Below are 26,301 nucleotides of genomic sequence, written 5' to 3'. Positions count from 1 at the left end.
ACTTGCTTGCTTATGACGAGTCATGGCAAGACTGATGGAATGACATTTTGGTCTGGGAATGAACTCTGAGGAAGGCAAAATGGGGGGAAAAACAGGAACAGAAAAAGACATATTCAATGACATCATATTGTTCATGCCATGTCTGTTTGCAAAGCACATTAGAAGAAAAAATAGCACTTTGATGTTTGTAACATTGTACTGAAATAGCTTTTCAGAGGGTTTTCAGTTAAACCTGTTATTAGAGATGCACCAATACTAAATTTCTCAGCCGATACCAATAACCGAATATTCAGAGTGAAATCAGCCAATACCGATACCAATAGTTTGGTGGTTCTGCCTTTTATACCTTCTTTTAAATTAATAATAATTATAAGTTGTTTCACAGTAACTGGTCTTATAAACAGAAAACACATTACTTAAATTAACTAACACATTAACTAAATTCTGAAGATTAAAGTAAGATTTCTTAACTTACTGAATGTTATTAATTCATATTATCAGAAGTAATTCTAAAAAACCTCTTGTTAGGCTCACCTTCACTCACCACAAACAAAAGCATTTCTACTCCATCATTGAACATCAAACTGGTAATATATAATATATGTGTTTTATATATATTAACATTAACTGCATATGAAATATACTACTGTACAAATATATTTTTCTGTGCAATATATACGGGTTTTTTTTTTTGTCAACTCATCTTCATTTAAATCTTTCAACAGTACACTGGAGCTTTAATTCAGTGCGGCAAAAAAAAATTTGACTCGATTCTTCACTACTGCACGGTAAAAGCACTCATTTGTTAACATGCACGCCGAAAAAAAACGCACTGCTTCTGCTTTGCTGCAGCGTGCAGTGTAAAAGATTAGCGGTGCAGAGATTACAAACTGCAATTTTGTTGTCATTCTACACAAGAGTCATCACCTTTACACAAAGTTATATTATATATTACCAGTTTGATGTTCAATGAAGAAGTAGAAATGCTTTTGTTTGTGGTGAGTGAGTGACTTTAATCTTCAGAACTTAGTTACCGTTTTAATGTTTATTTAAGTAATGTGTTTTCTGTTTATGAGACCAGTTACTGTGAAACAATTTATTATTAATTTAAAAGAAGGTATAAAAGGCAAAACCACCAAACTATCGGTATTGGCCGATATCACACTGAATAATCGGTTATCGGTAGGCCTATTGCGTGTTTTATCAGGCAAAGGGGTGATTGAGCTCGTTTGAGTTCGTAAGCACACGAACACTACATTAGCACAGTATTATCCCACACACTGGTAAGTAATCTGAAGTTTTATCCAACCATTTTTCTAAACTTTATCTGATTAAAATATGTATGGGGAATGAATATAATCAATGATGGGTTTTTTTTCTGGTTACACCTTTAAACCGCATTCAAACCGCACATGTGAGACAGTTTGCATTATCTGCCTGTGCTATTTGCAACTCCGCCTATGATTTTAATGTATGTAATTTACCATGGTAACTTGCAAGTACTTCTAAATATTACAAAATAAAGACCAGTCAAGCCTTTGTAATTGTAATTAGATGACGGTATACGGACAGCTGAAGTTTATGCAACAGACACATGTCCCAATCTTTACCCGAGTAAAAAGGTTTGTCTTCATGTTTGTTGTGTTTGTTCTTAGTATTGTGGCGGAGTGCGTATTTGAACACTTGGGTAGCTATATATTATATATTTATAATAACCCTGTTATACAGTGAAATTAACCTAACCACCCAAAAAGGGCACACAGGTCCGTTTTTCATGGAATGGTCTCAGACGAGGATATATACAAATGTCTTTATTTAACACTTTAGTATTAAACACAATTCATTAAAATTGGCTTAGCATAACTAAGCAGTCACACTCCAGCGTTCCCACAAGCTCGAACACATAAATTACAGTCAAGTTTAGCAGTGCTATATACCAACACAACATCCTCCGCCCATAGGAAACATCTTATACCACTACGTGCACCTATCGAGCTCACATGTCACACAAGCACACAGGTGAAATCAAGAATGCATGCACGCCACGTCATGCCAGAAACAGACCGAAGACGAAAAGCAGCAGTGCCGAAACGCCGCCCTGCAGGCTCAATCCGACGAAGACTTCTTTAAACCCATATTAATCCTCCTAGCAAATTACATATATACGGTATTTTGGTACACTCTTATTTAATAGTGATTGGCGCTTTCAAAACACTGCTTTATGAAGGTTTGAAACCTTTATGGGTCTTTTATTTCGAATCAGTGGTTCGGAGCGCGTATCAAACTGGCCAAGTCACGTGATTTCAGCATACGAGGCTTCATTACGTAATACTGTTTCGAAACGTTTCGAAAATGTCCATGGTTCACCGCTAGGGGGTGTTGATCTCCAGGTGAACCAATGAATCAGTGTTTAATATACAAGTTAAACTGTTCTCCGGTATAAAACGGAAATGATTCAATAATGTTTGTACTGATCCATGGTAAGTGCTCGCCTCAGGATGCCTTGTTAATCATCTGACGTGAAATCCCACCAAATTTCCAGCTGGCCAGATACTGTGGGTTATTACCTAGGCAAGAAAGAATTTGAACAGTTTTGCATTTATTAATCTTAATTTTTCATGACCAGAATTACATATAGATATTTACAATGAGGAGCCTACAGGCTCAAAACCAAGCTCATGTAGCCTAGTTGTCAGACAGTTGTTAAAAACTCAACACATAAAAAAATAATAAATAAATAAATAACACAACAATTAAAAAACCCACTAATTTTTAAACATCTCTTGCAATGATGTGGATAAGGAGACATCACCGAGGATTCGAACCCACTGCAGCAACATGCCCCACACACTTCGTTGTTTGAGGCAAACAACATGTAGGTCATAATTCGTCAACGCTTGTCTGAATCGTTTTCAAGGATGTTTCAGATCAACACCTGCAAGTGACCACTAGGTGTCACTGTGGAGACAGGTGTCGCATCCGCGAAAACTTTAAAAGGACAAATAAAACATTAGCTTTGGCAACATAATTGGTAGTATTTCAAATAGCATGGAAGGAGAGCCTACTGAACTATAGAAAATCTCTTAGTGATGCTAGAAAAGTCTATCTCTCCACCTTAATAGGAGATAACAAAAACAATTCAAGATTTCTATTCAACATGGTAGCAAAATTAACCAGGAATAAAACCACTACAGAAAGAAGCACTCAGTTATTACATAGCAGCAAAGATTTCATGAAATTTTTCATTGGTAAAGTTGAAAATATTATATGTGAAATTCAGGCTATTAAATTAAAACCAGACAGTATTATAACTAATCCTATAGATGATAATATAGCAATATCAGATCAAACTTTAGAATGTTTTACTCCCCTTAGAGAGACCGAACTAGCTACATTAATCTTTTTCATCGAAATCATCAGCTTGCATACTAGATCCTGTACCTACGTGTTTCTTTAAACAGATTTCTCCTGGAGTAATTGAACCGCTTTTATATATAATCAATTCTTCCTTTAGCACTGGCTATTTACCTAAATCATTTAAATTAGCAGTTATTAAACCCCTGATTAAAAAACCTGACCTTGTGTAACGGGTATGGAAAACATTCCATAAATTTAATGTGTAGAATTACACAAAAAGGATGTGCACCTGATGTGGCTGTCTGTTTGTCTGAGTATTTTTCCTTTTAATTGTCATGATGTCATTGGTTTGTGTAATTTCCTGTTTTGGCTCCTCCTCTTCCCTTTCGCGTTATGGTTGAATGGGAGAGGTGCCCTTTCGCGTTATGGTTGAATGGGAGTGAGAGAGAGGAGAGAGAATAAACAAAGAGTCGACCTAGTTGCCGTCCACCTATTTTTCTTCGAATAAAATAAAACACACAACGCAGACTACAACCAGTTACACTTGAACCCTCTCAACTGTCCAGCTATAGACCTATATCAAGTCTCCCCTTCACCTCCAAGATCTTAGAAAAGGTTGTAGCACAGCAGCTATGCTCATACTTGCGTAGGAATAACATTCATGAAATGTATCAGTCAGGGTTTAGACCTCATCATAGCACAGAGACAGCGTTAGGTAAAGTAGTAAATGACCTACTACTGGCTGCTGATCAGGGTTGTGTCTCGTTGCTTGTATTACTCGACCTTAGTGCAGCTTTTGATACTATAGATTATACTATTCTCCTTGATAGATTAGAAAATGTTGTTGGCATTAAGGGAACAGTCCTTTCCTGGCTCAGGTCTTATTTGACCAATTGGTATCAGTTCGTAGATGTAAATGGCGACTTCTTCACACATACTGAGGTTAAATTTGGTGTTCCACAAGGTTCTGTTTTAGGCCCACTGCATTTTAATTTATATATGCTACTTTTAGGTCAAATTATTCATAAACATGGAATTAGCTTCCTTGTTATGCTAATAATACACAGATGTATGTTTCAGCAAAGCCAGAGGACAGACAGCAGCTTAGTAAAGTTGAGGAATGTGTAAAGGACATTAGATTGGATGCTAATTAACTTCCTTTTACTTAATTCTGATAAGAAAGAAGTACTTGTACTAGGACCACATGTAGCTAGAAGTAAGCTTACTGATCTCATAGTAACTCTCGATGGACTTTCTGTTTCATCATGTGCAGCAGTAAAAGACTCACTTACTCACTTTTGTACTCACTTTTCTTGCCAGTGGTTTAGACATTAATGGCTGTGTGTTGAGTTATTTTGAGGGGACAGCAAATTTACACTGTTATACAAGCTGTACATTCACTCTCTTCAGTGTTGCCACATGAAAAGATATAATCAAATATTTACAAAAATGTGAGGGGTGTACTCACTTTTGTGAGATACTCTATATATATATATATATATATATAGTATTATTAGCTTTTTTGCTGCAGTTACCTCAGCTCATACAGCTGCACTTCTTCTTTACACCTCCAGGGTCCGGGGTTCGATTCCTGCCAGGGCCATGTGTGTGCAGAGTTTGCATGTTTCTCCCCGTGCTGCGGGGGTTTCCTACGGGTACTCCGGTTTCCTCCCCCAGTCCAAAGACATGCATGGGCTTTGGACTGGGATGCGATGGACTGGCACCCTGTCCAGGTTGTACCCCACCTTGTGCCCGATGCTCCCTGGGATTGGCTCCAGGTTCCCCCGTGACCCTGAAGAAGGAGTAAGCGGTAGAAGATAGATGATGGATGATTTGAAATCTAAGCAGACAGCCTCTTTCGCAAAGTCATGGCATTATGTCAAACAGGATGGCCAATCCACACCACTCTGGATGGAGTTCTGATATAGTACTGGCCAGAGAGACCATCACTAATGTGTCACAATGGCCTTCTTCTTAAAGGCTTTCCATGTGAAACAGTGTCCAAGAGAAAATTCATGAAAGACATCTGGGCATAGTAAAATGAATGAGCTTGTGGCAAACTGTTAGCATGTATGCCAACCCTGTGCAACATCTCAGGCCATGCAAGTCACCAGAAACACCATGGCAGACACTGAGGGCTGTTATTTTCACATTGAACCACAGTAATTACCTGCTAGATGTAGACTACTACTTAAGGTTTGTGGAAATTGCAAAACTCAACCTTACAAGATTTGAAGATGTAGTGGTGCATTTCAAATCATTGTTTGCCAGACATGGCATACCGGAGATTCTTGTATGAGACAATGAACCACACTTTTGGCTCAGTTTTAAAAAAATTTGAGTGATTACCCCTATGTGCTGGCATTGCAAAGCACCACATTTATTTATTTATTTATTTATTTATTAGTTTAACCATGATTGCCATCTTTGTGCAATCTTTGCACACTACAAATTTTGGTTGTACAGCTGTTTACATAAATCTCAGTATCTCAGTGCAGGATGGTCCTAGCTCCTTGGAATAAAAACTGCCTAGAATCAATAGAGCATGTTACAAGGTACATATGTAACAAGCAGTAAGAGACATCTGATCTGTAGTCACATACTGCTTTTATCACAGGAGAACTGACACCATAGCTCTGTTTATGACACTGTTCATTCATAAAACACCCAACTGAACACTGTAATTCCATATTTGGATAAAATCTATTTACATTATTGGGAATTTGTAGGGATGACCAGGAGGCTTGGAAGTATCTTTAGCAGGATTCTTTATTGCAGATGAGCACATTAGTCTACAACATCAGAATATGCTGTTTCACACTGTAGCGAACTTCATGTGATGAATTCCACTAATGAAAGCGGTGTTTCCCTTTAAATAACAAGCTAGTGGATGTGACGTAAAGAAAAATGTCCGGTGTCAGGAGACACGGTAACGTTTCACATGGCTCAGTTCATTTTACTCTCGTTGATGTCCCGCTCTCCCGCTGTTTATGGAATGTTTGAATCTCCTGCTGAAGCCTTCCATGGAGAGAAATTGTGCAAGTAACCTGATTTAAAAGGAGACTGATGATAAACTACTCATGCTAGGTAAAGTGTAAGTGCAACTCTCTCTTGCTGTTTTTCATTCTTATTGGATATTGTAAATTCAATAGTTACTTTGTGTTAATTGTATTTTATTTGTATTTAGGGGTGGGTTTTGTTTATTTTGAACTGGATACGAGATACGATTCAAGCTATGAACAATACCCAAGCTCAAGATATGTAAATATATGTTGTTTTACCTGCTCTGGTTTGTGAAGGGTCCTTTTAATTGATAAGAAGAAAAAAAAACCCCAAAGAAATAGGATATGATAGGGATCATATAAATTGATGAGGACATTTATTAGATTTAATGTATGAATACTTGAAATTTGTCTGGATAATATAAAAGACTGGTATCCTTTTCGTGCATGGTGGCTTAGTGGTTAGCACGTTCGCCTCACACCGCCAGGGTTGGGGTTCGATTCCTCCGGCTCTGTGTGTGCGGAGTTTGCATGTTCTCCCCGTGCTGCGGGGGTTTCCTCCCCCAGTCCAAAGACATGCATGGTAGGCTGATTGGCATATCTAAAGTGTCTGTAGTGTATGAATGGGTGTGTGACTGTGTGCCCTGTGATGGACTGGCACCCTGTCTAGGGTGTACCCTGCCTTGTGCCCAATGCTCCCTGGGATAGACTCCAGGTTCCCCTGTGACCCTGAAAAGGAGTAAGCAGTTGAAGATGGATGGATGGATGGTATCCCTTTTGGTACACGCTAAATCGTCACAGCACAGTAATCATCAAGTTTAACTAAGGGAGACATACATAGTAATTTTATAGGCATTCAGTGGGCATAACAAAGGTGGTGAGAAGCTACAGGAGCCTACAGAGAGTTTCATCCAATCCAATTAACACATGGAGTTTCATCCAATCCAATTAACATATCTATATCCACACCTAGGGTATCACATTCATATTTGACAGTGATTAATTCATGAGAAAATGGCCACTCATCAAAGAATGGGTGCAAGAAAGCTCATGCATCACAAAGAAAATGGTGATACACTTTGTTTACATACACTTTGATCCTCTTCACTGTGATCAAAGAAACAGGCAGACCCATTCAACTGTAAAGTCTCAGTTTGACCTAACCATTCAACAGATGCTATCTTGAATGCCCATAAGTAATGCATATCACTCTGATGTTTTCTATGATGATATAGGATAAACAGAGGATCAGTTGATCTTAAAGTGACCCTAAATTGTGCATTCCCTCAACGCATACCAACTGTACACCTGTACAAACATGATAGATCAGGGTACTTCAAATCTGGCCCTCAAGGTTCACTGTCTTGCAGAGTTTAGCTCCAACCCTAATCAAACACACCTGAACAAGCTAACCAAGGTGTTCAGGATTACTAGGAAATTACAGGCAGGTAAGTTTCGAGGTTGGAGCTAAACTATGCAGATTTGAAGAACCCTGTTATAGATCATGCTTCACTATAGCCAACATCAGATGTAGTAGCATTTTAGACTTCACTGACAAACGTCTGGGTTACGCATGTAACCCTGTTCCCTGAGAAGGGAACGAGACGTTGCGTTTAGCATAACACTATGGGAAGTACCTCTCGCGCGTGACCGGTACCTGAAGCTGGTGTAAAATCATGCCTATTTATAGGCCTGTCATGATCAGGTGACATGGCAATTAAGCGCATCGCGTGATATAAATATGGCACCTGTGAACCGCGCCATCAGCCTCTATTATCTGAAGTGAAGATGCAATTCACAGGCCTGCCCTGGTATGACAAAGCTATGCAACGTCTTGTTCCCTTCTCAGGGAACAGGGTTACATGCGTATCCCAGACATTCCCTTTCAAAGTGAACTTTGACGTTGTGTTTACCATAACAATGTGGGAACGAGAATACTCACTCCGTCATACCGAGGGTATGGCCTGTTCAAAAAGACCCAAGCCCGAGGGTCACTGCAAGACACTCGAGCCCGGGGTGTAATGAACATCCAGGCTGTAATAATGAATGAATGTGTGTGGCGTAGACCACCCTGCAGCAGCACACACATCCTGTAAGGGTACCCCTTTGGACAAAGCCTTCGCGGAGGTGACCGCCCTAGTGGAATGAGCCCTTATGCCCAGAGGCATAGCAGGAAGGCCTTGGCTAATCCAGGGGCAAAGTCAAGGCAGGAAGGGGCAACAGAGAGAGCTTGTAGGTCTCCTACTTGCTTGAGAGATGTCAGGGCCAGCAGAAGAGCTACCTTTAGAGTCAGAAGCTGACCCTAAGGGCTCAAATGGGGCACCCGACAGACCTTCCAGGACCACAGAAGGTCCCAGGAAGGTATGCACGGCCTGCAGATGGGCCTCAGCCACCTGACACCACACAAGAACCTCGAAGTTAGAGAATGTTGCCCCACAGAGGCTTCATCAACAGGGGCATAGCTGGCCGAAATGGCGGCCACGTAAACCCTGATTGTAGAAGGAGCCCACCCCGCTGAGAAATGTTCTTGTAAGAACTCCAGGACTGTAGCTATTGCGCAGTTCACTGGGTCTACAGTGGATCCCTGCGGATGGGAATCTATCAAGGAGTGCTATCTCGCAGGGATATTATCTCTCAGAAGCATATTTGAGCTGGCCAATAAGGTGATACTAGCAGCAGACATAGATTGTCGAACTCAAGCTAGAACTTGTGGGAGCAGACTGATGGGGGGAACAGCGTACAGATGTGACTTCGGCCACATGTGCACCATGGCGTCCAGCCCTAATTGTGCGGGATGAGTGAGGGTGAACCACAGCGGGCCATGTGTTGTCTCCTTGGAGGCGAACATATGCAATCCCGCTTGGCCAAACCTTGCCAAATGGACTCCACCACTTGTGGATGGAGCCACCCTGCTCCAAATGAGGGCCGCACCAGAGACCGTGAGCTGGACAGCTGTCTAAGACCACGCTCCAGCCCATGAGGGAGGTGTCTGTCATTACCGTCTTGCGCTAAGGAGACCCCCTAGAGGGTGACCCAAGGCTAGAAACCAGGGACCCTCAAATTCTCAGAGCACGTAGGCATCGCCGCGTGACACTGATTATTCTCCGAGGTTTCATCCTTGGACCCCAAGGTTTCGTCCTTGGACGAAACCCCCAACTTCTCAGCCACCACTGAACGGTCTCCTGTGCAATAGGCCCATAAGCACCAATAGTCTCCCAAGATCCAGCTTTATCTTGCTCAGTGTTGAAAGGATTGACCCTATGCATGCTGGGGATAGAAACGGCCTCATCATAGTAGAATCCTTATAACCCCTAGAAAAGTTGTCCACTGCACTGGGGAAAGCATACTTTTCTGAGATTCAACCTGAGCCCCAAGCTCTTCATGTGGGTGAGAACAACATCTCGATGTTGAACCGCCAGTTCCCTGGATCGTGCTAGAATTAACCAGTCATCCAGGTAGTTTAGTACATGGATGCCCTGGAGTCACAATGGAGCCAGAGTGACATCCATCTAGTCGTCACACAAAAACCTAAGCATAAATTTAATTCTTTTGAAATTCTTTATACCAGTATAAGTTATGTAGCCACAAAAAATAAGTCAATTCCTCTAATTATTATTTACAGACCCCCAGGGCCATATACTGAATTTCTTAGTGAATTTGCAGACTTTGTCTCAAACCTGGTTGTGTCTGTAGATAAAGCATTAATCGTCGGAGACTTTAATATTCATTTTGATAACCTGGAAGACCCTCTAAGGTTAGCGGTTGTGTCCATCTTAGATTCAGTAGGGATTAATCAGAACGTAATCGGGCCTACTCATAATGGTGGTCATACTCTTGACCTCATAGTAACATACGGACTAAGTATAGAAAATATCATTTTTCCGCAGTTTGAAGTTGTCTCAGACCATTATTTTATCTCGTTCATAATACATATTGATCATAATATTTCCACCTCGCCTCGCTACCGCGTAAAATGTACCTACACATCAGCTACTGCACCGAGCTTCATAAATAACCTCGCAGAAACATCAATTAGATTTGGATCACCGTCAGATCCCATAGAACTCGACTATGCGACTGAAAACTTGGAGTCAACACTCCGCTACACGCTAGATAGAGTGGTTCCACTCAAAAGAAAAATAATTAGAGAGAAAAAATTAGCACCATGGTATAACGATCAAACGCGAACCTTAAAACAGACATCTCGACAATTAGAACATAAATGGCGTCAAACCAAACTGGTGATATTTCAAACAGCATGGAAGGAGAGCCTACTGAAATATAGGAAATCTCTTGGCGATGCTAGAAAAATCTATTTCTCTACCTTAATAGGAGATAACAAAAACCATTCTAGATTCCTTTTCAACACGGTAGCAAAATTAACTAGGAATGAAACCACTACAGAGAGACACACTCAATCATTACATAGCACTGAAGATTTCATGAAATTTTTCAATGATAAGGTTGAAAATATTAGACGTGAAATACAGGCCATTAAATTAAAACCGGACAGTACTGTAACAAACCCATTACAAGATAATGTAGCAATATCAGATCAATGTTTAGAGTGTTTTGCTCCGCTTAGAGAGACCGAACTAGCTACATTAATCTCTTCAGCCAATTCATCAACTTGCATACTAGATCCAGTACCTACATGTTTGTTTAAACAGATTTGTCCAGGAGTAATTGAATCACTTTTAAATATAATCAATTCTTCCCTAAGCACTGGCTATGTACCTAAATCACTTAAATTAGCAGTTATTAAACCCTCGATTAAAAAACCTGACCTTGACCCGTCTCAATTGTCCAGCTATAGACCAATATCAAATCTCCCCTTCATCTCTAAGATTTTAGAAAAGGTTGTAGCAAAGCAGTTATGCTCGTACTTAGATAGGAATAACATTCATGAAATGTATCAGTCAGGATTTAGACCTCATCATAGCACAGAGACAGCGTTAGTTAAAGTAATAAATGACCTTCTACTGACCTCTGATCAGGGTTGTGTCTCGCTGCTTGTGTTACTCGACCTTAGTGCAGCTTTTGATATTATAGATCACACTATTCTCCTTGATAGATTAGAAAATGTTGTTGGCATTAAGGGAACAGTCCTCTCCTGGCTCAGGTCTTATCTGACCGATCGTTATCAGTTCATAGATGTAAATGGTGATTTCTCCATGCGTACTGAGGTTACTTTTGGAGTTCCACAGGGTTCTGTTTTAGGCCCACTGCTCTTTACTTTATATATGCTACCCCTAGGACAAATTATTCGTAAACATGGAATTAGCTTCCACTGTTATGCTGACGATACACAGTTGTATGTTTCAGCGAAGCCAGAGGACAGACAGAACTTAGTAAAGTTGAGGATTGTGTAAAGGACATTAGACGTTGGATGTTAACTAACTTCCTTTTACTTAATTCTGATAAAACAGAAATACTTTTATTAGGCCCACGTGTAGCTAGAAGTAATCTTTCTGATCACATGGTTACTCTGGATGGTCTTTCTGTTTCATCATGTACAGCAGTTAAAGACCTTGGAGTGATTATTGACTCCAGCCTATCATTTGATGCTCATGTAGATAATATTACTAGGATAGCTTTCTTTCATCTCAGAAATATTTCTAAGATAAGAAACATATTGTCACTACATGATGCGGAAATACTAGTTCATGCATTCGTCACTTCTAGATTAGATTACTGTAATGCCTTACTGTCTGGATGTTCCAGTAGGAATATAAATAAGCTCCAGTTAGTCCAGAATGCAGCTGCTAGAGTCCTAACTAGAACTAGAAGATACGACCATATCACACCAATATTATCAATACTGCATTGGCTCCCAGTAAAATCTCGCATTAACTATAAAATACTTTTATTAACCTATAAAGCACTAAACGGTCTCGCGCCACAATATCTAAGCGACCTTTTGGTTTTATATGATCCGCCACGCCTACTTAGATCAAAAGATGCAGGCTATTTGACGGTACCTCGAATAGTGAAGGCTACAGCAGGGGGAAGAGCCTTCGCTTATAGAGCCCCACTGTTATGGAACAGTCTTCCGATTAGTGTTCGGGACTCAGACACAGCCTCAGTGTTTAAGTCTAGGCTTAAAACGTATTTGTTTACTCAAGCCTACCCTGACTAGATTCTATTTTACTACTTCGCAGTCATAATAATCTTTTTTCTCCCTCTCTCCTTTTGCCGAGCCCCACACGAATTTATGGAGATACTAGAGATCCAGATCCTTTCTGCCTCTGGATGGAGCTCAAATCTTCTCTAATTCCAGACTGCTGGGACTACGGCTGCTCCTAAGGCCATACAGACTTTATATAAATCCATAATGAACTTTTTCACACTATCTGTTGTTACCCAGATGAGGATGGGTTCCCTTCTGAGTTGGGTTCCTCTCAAGGTTTCTTCCTCTTAAAACATCTTAGGGAGTTTTTCCTTGCCACCATCACCACTCAGTGGCTTGCTCAGTTGGGATAAATTCACACCTTTAATATCTGTATACCATGTTGATATTTCTGTAAAGCTGCTTTGAGACAATGTCTATTGTAAAAAGCGCTATACAAATAAAATTGAATTGAATTGAACCTTTTAGATCTATCGTCACAAACCAGTCCTCAAACTGAATCTGTGGAACAATAATTTTGGGCGTCAGCATCTTGAACCTGTATGTCCGAAGAGTACAGTTCAGATCACGCAGATCGCTAAACGCTAAACGTCGAGCTATAATTGGACCTCGTAACCCTTTTCTATGGTAGACAGAACCCATGGAGACACATTTGGCAGTAGTTTCCATGCTGCCCAATGGTCTTTTAGTGACATTAACTATTCCACATTCTATTGGAGGGAAAGCATCAGATATTCGTTGCCCTGTGACAGCTCGCTGACCAGAGAACACTGAAAACTTGGGGACCGCCTTGGCTAGGGGAGGTCCTACAGTAACACTGGGGGCTACCTGCCCTAACCACCTCATGTCCCCTGATACGTCCCTCCACGGCCCCTCAGGACCGCTCTTCTTTGCCTGCTTGGCCTTTATGACCATTCTCAGATCAGGCCTAGTACCTAGTACCTGCACTCGTGGAAGCCCGGGTGAGCTCAAGACAACAGGGAAGGAACTGGCTGAATGCCGCCATATGTCGAGCTCACTCAGCAGGTCTGCTTTTAGGCCTGCAACACTGTCATTGTCTGCAGTGACCCACAAGCAAGACTACTACTGCATAGGCCTTGCCCACCAATGCCATGGTGGCCTTAGACTGTGGTTTGGATGGCAAAGCCGGCCCCCCTAATTACCTGCCGTCAATGGAGAGAGGTAGCTCACAAGCGCCTCCTCCACCTTCAGCATAGATAAATAGCCATGTCGTTCATTCCCCACAATGGCCGAATAATCCAAGATCATGGGGTTATAAATACGGCTTATGCATGGTTTTCCCCCAGAAGCCTGATATTTGGTCATGCACTTCTGGAAGAAAGGGGAGTTTCTGCAGTGTGAGGGATTTACTTTCACTGGGGAGAAAAAGGCTCATCCAGCCTTAGTAATCACTTCAAGCAGCTCTTTATATGCTGCTCTCCATCCTTCTGGCTCCTCGGAGTCAGAGGAATTATTACTATTATTTTTTTGTGTGTGTGTTTTTCACTTTTTTTTTTCCCTTTTGGCTTTCCATAGCAGAAGGAGGAGTTGTGACGTGAGCTCCAAAATCCAGCGGAGAGCCGAACCCGGAAGACAGAGCAAGAGATAGAGCAGCACTCGTCTCCGTCTCCTCTTCCAGATCCATAAGAGATCCCCCGAACCTGAGACGGCTAGTTGCCTCGCCAGCGGCCGGCCCAAATCTGCGAGGCTCCGAAGCCCAACTCGCTTTGGCGTCCGAGAAGAGCACGAGTTGTGATCCGAGCTGCTTAATGTAGGCATTACCATGCGCAGCCTCTCAAGGCTGCCATCGTATGCTACACTCCTAAACACTTCACCCAGAAAGTGTTCACTATTCCCCGTGATGAAACGGGAGCAAGCCGTAACACACTTCCTGAATTCTCTCACTCATATTTTTCTCTCTGGCCCATTCCTTTTTTTTTTTTTTCTTCACTATTTTTTTAAAGGGATAGAAAAGTTCTGAGATTTTGAGAAAAGATAGCGAGGAAATGAAGCGTCTTTTTGTTTCTTTACACAAACAACTGACATGCAGTCTTTTGCTGAAGATAATAGAGGCTGATGGCGCGGTTCACAGGTGCCATATTTATATCACGCGACGCGCTTAATTGCCATGTCACCTGATCATGGCAGGCCCATAAAAGAGGCATGATTTTACACAAGCTTCAGATACTGGTCATGCGCGAGAGATGCTTCCCATAGTGTTATGCTAAACGCAACGTTGAAGTTCCCTTTGAAAGGGAACATAAGCTATTGTATGTCAATCATAAACATAATTACTGTAAAATGCTGTTCATTTTTATTATTTGTAATGTTTATATTACATCTGTACATTTCTAAAAATGCATGAATAAATAGGATTTTCCCCTAGCCCTAGCTCCCCAGGATTTCTACTAGCCCTAGCTCTGTAACCAGTGGGATTTTAAACGCCTTTTATTTTTTTTATTATTATTATTTTTTTACAGTAGAATGCTACTATAGAGGACTTATTTCTGTGAACATTTCAGGTTCATATCTGGTACCACACCAGATATATTCAACCTGAAAATAAGGGTATTTTAAGGGTAAGGGTATTTTAAAAATGGCATTTTCTTGCTCTCATAAAAAAGAGAGAGAAGTCCCAATCCTGAAATGTTCTGCATGCATACCTAGATATACTCTAAAAAAAAAAAAATTCAGATGGAAACTTAAACCCTTCCCATTATAAATTGATCCTAAATCTGGAACTGTGAGCAATCTTGAGCATTATATTACATTCGCACTTAAGTTCTAAGTTTAATGAACAAGAATGTGCAAAGTGTTTATATACATCTTCATGTGCTCTAGAGATCCATTTTTGTTCCAAGTAGTTGGGACCATTTGAGCCTGTGATATTGAGGTTTTCTTAATCAGCTGTATAAACAGAATCTGTTGTGTGCCATGACACAGAGCTGGCCATTGTAGTTCAACCAAGTCAAATAAAAAAAATTGTGGTTTTGCAATGCCAATACATATAGGTAATCAGTCAAAAAAAAAATAATAATAACATTTTAAATGGTCAAGCATCCTGTACTGGACCATTTGAGATGGCATCACCCTTTTTAGGGAGTATCTTTTCCCAGTTCACAGAGGCGAGCATGTAACCAGTAGCCCAAGGAATCCTCAAAGTACACAATGGCTGAGTATTTCATTAAACTTTATTAATTGTGTGTCACATTAATCTTTCCAGCAAAAGGTTCATTAATACGAAAGACAGGGTCAAAACATTCCGGATCATATACAAAAAATTGCGTCAGACAATCCAAAACACAATAAAAAACATAGTCAGGCAGTGAAGAGGCAAGACATGGCAGGGTCATTCACAGGCATCCTATCAGAATAAACAGCCCAGAATTGATATGACCGATGGCTTTGCATAGAAGTCAAGGTCTATGTGCTTTATATAGTTAACAAAAAAGAATTAACAATGACTACTGAAGATTATATTCAAAATCCAGAGGAGGGTGCCCTCTGGCATTCTTAACCATGATGAGTGCTTTATAATAAATGTAATTATTACAATAACTACAAGTCAGTGTTTGTCAGAAAGATGCCTTCATACAAATTGTTTATACACACAGATCTATGCAATTACATATATGTATGAAGGAGTTTTCTTTAAAACCAGAAACTATTTAAATCTATTGCTTTGCTAAGGCTTTTAAGTTTTATTTAAATCTGATATGGTAGTTTCCACCCTCTTTTTAGTCTTTTTTCTATTGCATGACTTTTGCTAAGATTTCAAATAGAAACACATTGTTATTATTATTATGTTAACTGTATTGTATATGAATTTTGTAATGTTAATTTTCAAATAAAAACAAACTATAAAACTATTTTATCATTTTATTTTACATGAATATGTTACGAAAAGGTCAGTCAAGTGTACAGCATGCGTTCAAGTGTTCAATATCATGTAAGTATTAATATCCCAATGAAGAGAACAGTCTATTATTTGAAAACTAAGAACATAAAATGCAGTTTTAATGGTATAAAAGCAATAATGTGTAACATGTACTCGAATGGGCTATGCCAAAAACAACGCCAGCTATAGAATGTTGCCCTGTGAAGAAACTGTATGTTTGTAACCATTTTTACAAAATATATTTCTTCAAAAACACAAAGAAAAATTGGTAATAATTTTACAATTCAACAACTGAGAAGTAACAACAGGGTGTCCCAAAAGTCTCCATACATAGGGGACTAGGGAACTGTCGTGAGATCTAGGCAACTGTCATGAGAGTTGAATATTTACAATCCCCTCCGAAACTATTGGGATGGCAAGGCCAATTAATTTTTTAACTGTAGAATGACGACATTTGGGTTTGAGATCAAAATATTGACATAAGAAGAGTTTAGAATTTCAGCTTTTATTTCCTGGTATTTATATGTAGCTGTGTTAAACGGCATAGAACATAGCACATTTTGTATCCGACCACCCAATCTGTAGGCGAGCAAAAATATTGGAACATGTGACTAACAGGTGTTCCCTTTCAAAGGGAACTTCAACGTTGCATTTAGCATAACAGTATGGGAATGCCTTGCGCACGTGACCGGTATCTGAAGCTTGTGTAAAATCATGCCTCTACTTATAGGCCTGCCATGATCAGGTGACGTGGCAATTAAGCGTGTCGCATGATATATATGTATATGGCACCTGTGAACCACGCCCAGCCTTATCTTCAGCGAGACTGCACGTCTGTTGTTTGTGTGACAAAAACGCTTCATTTCTACTCGATATTTTCTCAAAATCTCTTAACTTTTCTATCCTTTTTTAGAGGAAAAGAGAGGTAAGTAATGAGTGAGAAAGAATTCAAGAAGTGTGTTACGGCTTGCTCCCATTTCATCACGGGGAAAAGTGCACACTTTCTGGGTGAAGTGTTAGTGTAGTATGCGATGGCAGCCTCGAGAGGCTGTGCATGGTAACGCCTACATTAAGCAGCTCGGCTCGCTACTCGCACTCTTCTCAAAAAAAAAACGGAAGCCGAAGCGAGTCGGGTTTCAGAGCCTCGCGGATCTGGGCCGGCCGCTGCCGAGGCAGCCAGCCGTCTCAGGTTCAGGGGATCTCTTATAGATCCGGAAGAGGAGCCGGAGACGAGCGCTGCTCTATCTCTTTCTCTGTCTTCCGGGTTCGGCTCTCCGCTGGATTTTGGAGCTCGCGTCGCAACTCCTCCTTCCGCTATGGAAAGCCAAAAGGTAACAATTCCTCTCTGACTCCGAGGAGTTAGAAGGATGTGTTAAAAACTGAGAGCAGCATATAAAGAGCTGCTTGAAGTGATTACCCAGTGAAAGTAAATCCCTCACACTGCAGAAACTCTCCTGTCTTCCAGAAGTTTATGACAAAATTTCAGGCTTCTAGGGGAAAACCACGCATAAGCCATATTCATAACCCCACGATGTTGGATTATGTGGCCATTGTGGGAATGAATGGCATGGCTATTTAGCTATGCTGAAGGTGGAGGAGGTGCTGGCGAGCAACCTCTCTCCACCGACAGCAGGTAATTAGGGGGTCCGGCTTGCATCCAAGCCATGTAAGGCCACCGTGGCATTGGTGCGCAAGCCTATGCAGTAGTAGTCTTGCTTGTGAGTCACTGCAGACAATGACAGGGTTGCAGGCCTACCAAGCAGACCTGCTGAGTGAGCTCGACATATGGCGGCATTCAAAAAAAAGCCAGTTCCTTCCCTGTTGTCTCGAGCTCACCCGGGCGTCCATGAGTGGAGCCTGGGCCAGCACTAGTGTGAGGGAGATCTAGAAGGTGAGTATGGCAGCACCGCCAACGCAGACAGCCAGGGGAACCGGACGGCCACAGTCCCGGTCTGCTACTAGGCCTGATCTAAGAATGGTCATAAAGGCCAAGCAGGCAAAGAAGAGTGGTCCTGATGGGCCGTGGAGGGATGTATCTGGGGACATGAGGTTGTTAGGGCAGGTAGCCCCCAGTTCTACTGTAGGGCCTCCCCGAGCCGAGGCAGTCCCCAAGTTTTCAGTGTTCTCTGGTCAGTGAGCTGTCACAGGGCAACAAAAATCTGATGTTTCCCTCCAATAGAATGTGGAATAGTTAACATCACTAAAAGACCATCGGGCAGCGTGCAAACTACTGCCAAATGTGTCTCCATGGGTTCTGTCTACCGTAGAAAGGGTTACCGGGTCCAGTTATAGCTCGACCCCCCCCCCCCCCCCCGTTCACAGGTGTGCTCACCACAGCAGTCAGCACAGACCAGAGCCCGACGTTAGCGCAGGAAGTAAGCTCCCTTTTGGACAATGGGGCCATAGAACATGTACCCCGTTCCTGAAGGGAGGGAGGTTTACAGCCATTATTTCCTGTTCTGCAAAAAAGTTGGAGTATGCGGCCAATTTTAGATCTGCGTCATCTGAACCGTACTCTTCGGACATACAGGTTCAGAGGCTGACGCTCAAACTTATCATGCCACAGATTCAGTTCGAGAACTGGTTTGTGGCGATAGATCTAAAAGGTGCATATTTCCACATAGGAATATCGCTAGCTTTATCCCCTCGCACCTTCACAAAGTGCATGGATGTCACTCTGGCTCCATTGGGACTCCAGGGCATCTGTGTACCAGACTACCTGGACGACTGGTTAATTCTAGCACGATCCAGGGAGCTGGCGGTTCAACATCGAGAAGTTGTTCTCGCCCACATGAAGGGCTGGGGGCTCAGGTTGAATCTCAGAAAAGTATGCTTTCCCCGGTGCAGTGGACAACTTTTCTAGGGGTTATAGGATTCTACTACGATGAGGCCATTTCTATCCCCAGCATACGTAGTGTCAATCCTATCAACACTGAGCAAGATAAAGCTGTATCTTGAGAGACTTTTGGGTTGGAGTCCACACATGTGGCCGAGGTCACATCTGTATGCTGCTCCCCCCATCGCTCTGCTCCCACAAGCTCTAGCAAGAGTTCGCCAAGACAGTCTGCTAGTAGCACCTTTTCGGCCAGCTCGAACTTGGTTCTGAGAGATAATATCCCTGCGAGATGGCACTCCTTGGGAAATTCCCGTCCACAGGGATCCACTGTAGACCCAGTGAACTGCGCAATAGCTACAGTTCTGGAGTTCTTACAAGAACGTTTCTCAGCGGGCTGGGCTCCTTCTACAATCAGGGTTACTTGGCCGCCGTTTCGGCCAGCCATGCCCCTGTTGATGGAGCCTCTGTGGGGTAACATCCTCTAACTTCGAGGTTCATGCGTGGTGTCAGACGGCTGAGGCCCATCTGCAGGCCTCGCATACCTTCCTGGGACCTTCTGTGGTCCTGGAAGGTCTGTCGAGTGCCCCATTTGAGCCCTTAGGGTGGATCTACTGTCTCAAAAGCCGGAGGGCTGATTTATCACCCTTGGCCAGAACTATGGAAATTGTGGGTCTGGCCCCTGAGGGGCACCAGCTCATAGATTCTGGTCGCACAACTGAGGTGGTAGAGACCATTTTAAACACTAGAGCACCATCCACAAGGAAATTGTATGCGCTCAAGTGGCAGCTTTTTGTCTTGTGGTGTGAGGAACATCAGCTAGACCCAGTGAACTGCACAATAGCTACAGTCCTGGAGTTCTTACAAGAACGTTTCTCAGCAGGGTGGCTCCTTCTACAATCAGGGTTACGTGGCCGCCGTTTCGGCCAGCCATGCCCCTGTTGATGGAGCCTCTGTGGGGCAACATCCTCTAACTTCGAGGTTCATGCGTGGTGTCAGACGGCTGAGGCCCATCTGCAGGCCATGCATACCTTCCTGGGACCTTGCTGTGGTCTTGGAAGGTCTGTCAGGGGCCCTATTTGAGCCCTTAGAGTCAGCCTCTGAGAAGCTTCTGACATCAAAAAGTTAGCTCTTTTACTGGCCCTGACATCTCTCAAGTGAGTGGTAGGTCTACAAGCTCTCCCTGTTGCCCCTTCCTGCCTTGACTTTACCCCTGGGTTAGCCAAGGCCTTCCTGTATCCTAGGCCGGATTATATTCCTAAAGTGCCTACATCGGCTGCCCACCCTGTGGTGTTGCAGGCTTTCTGCAACAACCTCCACAGGGCAGCAGTATCTGTCACGAATTTCCCTTCATGCTGATGATTTCTATTCAGCACGCATGAACTGCCTGAAGCGCGACAGCATGCACTTCTGGGTTTTCACCGACTGTTTACTTTGACATGTCTGTTTTGTTTAGCTTCATTCCTGTCTCTGCCCGGTTATGTAATTGGTTCCTTCCTAATGTCTCAGCTGTTCTCGTTTCCTTCTTTGATTCGTTTGTATATTTAAACCCTTGTGTGTCTTTGTACCATGTGAAGTATTGTGTGTTTCTATGTGTTATTGCCAGACCTGTACCGAGCCTTTTGATCCTTGTTCCACGTTTCATGGTGTTGATCCTGTTTTGTTCTCACCTTTCTTGATTCTCATCTAAGCCTAGTTTATGTTGTTTGCCATTTGCCTGACCCCCTCGTCTGTTTTCTGCCCGTGATATTGCCTTATGTTTTGGATTTGTCTGCCTGCCTCTCTTCATTAAAAGCTTTAACTGCACTTACATCCATCTTCAATCCCCATTACATGACAGAATACTTTACCAGGATCTTTATGCCAGCATTTAATTCCGTGCGATTTCCCCAGTGGCTTAACCTGGATGTTCCGGCTCCCTTCGAGGGCTTTGAAAGCCATCTGAAGGTATTTTTCCTCTAGTGCTAATTTTATTTTGAGATCCCGGTGAACCCCAAGCCCAAGGAGAGACAGTATATAGTATTCATGTTATCCCGGATTGTCGGTCTGGCTCACCATAGGCCTAGGGAGTGTAGTGGGGATTATATCCCTCATTATCGATGGGAAGGCAGACTAATTTAATTTAATTTAGAGAATTTTGGGGGGAGGGCCAGCCTGATGAATGAACCTGCATTCCCCACCTACTGCCGTTCACCACCTACCATGAGCAGGCCAACAGGACAGCCTCCACAGCCCAGCTCCAGTCCCATGCTGACAGGGCTCGTCCATAGCCCAGCTCCAGTCCCAGGCCGACAGGGTTTCCTCCACAGCCCAGTTCCTGTCCCAGGCCAACATTGTGGCCTGCACAACTCCAGAGCTCCAGCCTGAGACCCATGAGGTGGTATCTCCTACAGAGCTCCCACCAGAGGTCAATGTTGCCACCTCATCTCCAGAGCTCCAGCCTGAGACCCATGAGGTGGTCTCCCCTGCAGAACTCCAGCCAGAGGTCAACAGGTTGACCTCATCTCCTGAGCCCCTGTGTGAGATTGATGATGTGGTCTATCCAGCCATGATCCTGTTAGAGGTGAACAAGGCAACCTCCCAGGTTCAATTCCAGTTAAAGGTTGACGGCACAGCCTACCAAGTCCTGTTCATGCCTGACGCCGACATGATGACCTCCCAAGCCATGTTCCTGCCAGAGGCCGACGGGACTGCCTCCTGTGCTATGTTCCTGTCTGAGGTCGACGGCAAGGCCTCCCATGCCATGTTTCTGCCCAAGGCCAACATGACAGCCTACCAAGTCCTGTTCACACCAGAGGCTGACGAGATGGCCCACCTAGCCATGTTCCTGCCCGAGGCTGACGACATGGCCAACAAAGCTCTGCTCATGCCTGAGGCCGACAACATGGCCAACCAAGCTCTGATCGTGCCTTAGGCTGACGACATGGCCAACCAAGCTCTGCTCACACCTGAGGCCAACAACACTGCCCATCAAGCTCTGCTTATGCCTAAGGCCAATGACACAGCCCACAAAGATTTGCTCACTCCTGAGGCCAACGAGACAGTCTACCAAGCTCTGTTCATGCCTGAGGCTGACGACACAGCTTCCCAAGCCTGGGTCCTGCCTAAGAACTACAGGAAACATGTCCCAGCCTAGCCATCTGACCCCAGCGAGCCTGTCGCCGACTCACCACCTGCATTCCTGTATACCTGTATACCCCATTACTAAGACAAATGCCTGCTTGGAGATTATGAGGTCTGTGTAGACATTTTGTCCAGAGGGCCAGGACCACCGGGGGGAGGAGTGTTTTGTTCTTGGGGGGACTCAGATTTCCCCTTGTGCTGAGTGCCGGAGCATGAACTGCCCAAATGTGACAGCATGCGCTTCCGGGTTTTCATTGACTGTTTAGCTTGACACATGTTTTGTTTTGAATCTGTCTTGTCTCCACCCCATTATGTAATTGGTTCCTTCCTAATGTCTCAGCTGTTCTTGTTTCCCTTTTTGATTAGTTTGTATATTTAAACTCCTATGTGTCTTTGTACCGTGCAACCTATTGTATGTTTCAGTGTGTTTATTGCCAGACCCATACTAAGCCTTTTGATCCTTGTTCCACGTTTCATGGTTATGATCCTATTTTGTTCTCATATTTCTCGATTCTTGTCTAAGCATAGTTTATATTGTTTGCTGTTTGCCTGCCCCCTCGCCTGTTTTGTGATTATGATATTGCCCTATATTTTGGATATTTCTGCCTGCATCTCTTCATTAAAAGCTTTAACTGCACTTGCATCCATCTTCAATCCCCATTATATGACAGTATCACAATCCACCTTTCAAAGAAGAATTTGAGAGCAGAAATATAGAGGCCATACTCCAAGATGCAAACCACTCATTGGTAATAAGAATCAGAAAGTCAGATTGAAATTCACAAAGAAACACTGAGATGAGCCACAAAAGTTTTGGACCATGATTAACCTACCAAAGTGAGGAAAGGCCAAAGTGTGGAGAAAGAAAGGATCTACTCATGATACAAAACATACAAGCTCATCTGTGAAACATGGTGGGGGTAGTATCATAGCTTGGGCTTATATAGCTGCTTCTGGAACAGGCTAACTAATCTTTATTGATGATGTAACTTCTTGTAACTTGATGATGATGGTAGCAGCAGAATGAATTCAGAAGTTTAGAGGAAAATGTTGTCAGCCAATTTACAAAGAAATATTTTTCAGATTTCTCATCCTTTTTGAAACGCATACAGATTTGTCTGGTGAACTATATAATCAATTATGTCATTAAGATACAGGCTCATAAAGAAATCTACAGGTTTCATTCCTTCAATATTCAGTTTCCATTCTCATTAGAAAACGGGTAAATCTCCCTCAAATCGGTTGTCTTTGATTTTCCAAACATTCCTGTTTTTATCCTGCCCTAGAGTTCTATCAGTTAGTTCATCATCAGACTCATTATTTCCAGAGTCACTACTGCTAGTGATTGCTGACCCTTCCTTATCTGGCTGTCATTCATCATCACTGCTGCTGTCTGTGTCCATGTCACTTGATTCATATGATGCCTCCTCCACCACATCCTATCACGTGATGCCCTCAAAGTGGCAAAACGCATTGTTTATTCAGTAAATGTATTCTAAGTTACAAGAATATAGCTTAAATATACTCTGTAACTGAATCAGTAACTAAAATAAATGTTAAAAAATATAGACTTAATTGTAGAACAATACTTGTTATTTTAAATATATCAAGGATGTATGATGTACAGTTTAGTGGACACATGGTTAATCATAAATTGCTGCTCACATAAAAAAAATCACATTTATATATGCATTTTTTTTCCTTAAATCTTATAATTATGACCATATTTTATTTACATGGAAATGTAGAATGACTGAACAAAAATAATGCGGCATTACCCATATCTGACCTTTTGTCCACCATCTTCGTTAAGGGTGTCTTTTTACACTTACAACTGGTTAGCCATAGGGGGAGACCTACAGTGTTATGAAGTTAAGTTTATTGAAAAGGTTACTACTGTGTCCAGGGTGTACCCTGCCTTGTGCCCGATGCTTCCTGGGATAGGCTCCAGGTTTCCTGGCTGGATAGACCCTGAAAAGGATAAAGCGGTATACAAGATGGATGGATGGATGGATGGATGGATGGAAAAGGTTACTATGCAACTATGGAAGGCACTTTTTTCAAAGTGGTTCTCACTGCAGAGCCAAATGGGTAGAGCTTGATGTCTAGCTCCCCTTCGCTGGACATCTAGCTCCAGCCATTAGGTTCTGCAGCACGTGCAGCACCACTTGGTAAGATGGCAGACAGTCACAGATAATATACTGTAATGGCATAATGTAATATATATTAACCTGCACAGAAGCATCAGACTATATATATATATATATATATATATATATATATATATATATATATATATATATATATATATATCTCCATCCATCCATCTTCTACCACTTACTCCTTTTCAGGGTCAGGGTGCCAGTCCATCACAGGGCACAATCACATACACACGCACTCACCCATTCATACACTACAGACACACCAATCCACCTACATGTCTTTGGACTGGGGGAGGAAACCGGAGTACCCAGAGGAAACCCCCGCAGCACAGGGAGAACATGCAAACTCCGCACACACAGAGCCACGGGAATCGAACCCACAACCCTGGCAGTGTGAGGCAAATGTGCTAACCACTAAGCCACCGTGCGCCATATATATATATATATATATATATATAAAAACATTAACCTGCATAGAAGCATGATACCCTTCTCTCTATTCAGAGATGCACAGTGTGCTGCAGGAAATACCACTGTGCCTACAGTAAATTGGTGTATATCCATTTGCATGAGGTACAAAATCATGTTTGAATTGCAGTTCATCAGGAAAGTGTGTGTGAATTATTCTACATTTCTTATACAGTTCAATTATTGTGTGTGTGTGATCATGTTTGAAAGTTATGAACCCTTCTGTTTTTTGCATGAAATTTAAAAGTAAAAACATATAATTTCATTTAATATTTCCTTGCATTGTGAAACCTTTGGAAAGTCTGAATCCTAAAGGTTCACATATTTCTGCACACAAGGATACTGCTGGCTCAAATTTAGCCTATTACCCAAAGACACTTAAAATTCAACATAGAAGCAAATACTCACATCTCCAAACCCAGTAGTCAGCTTCAGCCATTCTCTCGCTGCTCCTGGTCTCCCACCTCCGGGTGAACACCTCCCCCCATTGAGGCGGTAACGCCTCACCCATGACAATGCACCCAGCTCTCTTCCTGTGAATAGATAGCTTCATACATAATAGTTAGTTGTCTCATATATGTTTTCTTTGATCCATCTGCAATTACTCCAGTGGCAGTCCTTCATAAGGAACAGACACAGACATGGGTCGACCTGTAAGCATTTCATGCGGTGTTAAATACATATTGCTGTTAGCCTGCATGCGATAGGTCATTAGTGCAAGAGGTAGAGCATCTACCGAAATATGTTTAGTATCAGCACAAATTACGTTAACTTGAGATGGTATGCCAGATCTAGGACCTATCCCTGGTCAAGGAAAAAAAAAATTTTTTTGAGCACAAATATCACACTCAGTTTATCCTCCACCATTGCCTGTAAGTACAGAGATCATTCCTCTACCTTCCCCCTCGCACACTGGTTAAAATCATGGGCATCTGTAATACAGTGCAAAGTGCAGAAGGTACAATTAGAATTCAATTAACTATTTGCTCGGTATGTTAAAGTGGCGTTCCAATTTATTCTAAAACCTCACTGCATTCGCACAACTCCAAACCGATGACACAATCCATGGGCATAAACGTCAGTATTTATCTATATATTTATATATTAGCAATTCTACCCTTAACCAGGTTGCACTCTTTAGTGATAGCTTTTAATTCAGCCAATTTGGCAGATCAGGGTGCTCATAATGTTTGTGAAATTTCAGACTCGAAACTTCAGACTTTTAAGCTAGGGGAAATATGAATTTCGGCTAGGCAATCGTGAGTGTTCTCAGAGACTGGCTCCACAGAATTAATTAGGCAATACAACACTACAGTTGGTGTGTTAGG

At 42.3% G+C, this 26,301-nt stretch overlaps 1 long non-coding RNA gene across 1 annotated transcript; it reads right to left on the bottom strand.

Moving 5' to 3' along the window:
- Window positions 1-711: 711 nt before the first annotated feature.
- LOC128614987 (uncharacterized) lies at window positions 712-25,680 on the bottom strand. Its single transcript, XR_008387123.1, has 3 exons — window positions 25,382-25,680; window positions 4,893-5,149; window positions 712-2,988 (listed from the first exon to the last, which is right to left on the bottom strand). It is a non-coding gene; the product is annotated as an uncharacterized LOC128614987 (long non-coding RNA).
- Window positions 25,681-26,301: the final 621 nt, after the last annotated feature.

The sequence above is a fragment of the Ictalurus furcatus genome, chromosome 11 (assembly GCF_023375685.1).
Source record: "Ictalurus furcatus strain D&B chromosome 11, Billie_1.0, whole genome shotgun sequence".
Classification (NCBI taxonomy): domain Eukaryota; kingdom Metazoa; phylum Chordata; class Actinopteri; order Siluriformes; family Ictaluridae; genus Ictalurus; species Ictalurus furcatus.
The sequence above is the reverse complement of the archived record's forward strand: the minus strand, read 5'-3'. Positions and strand labels throughout refer to the sequence as shown.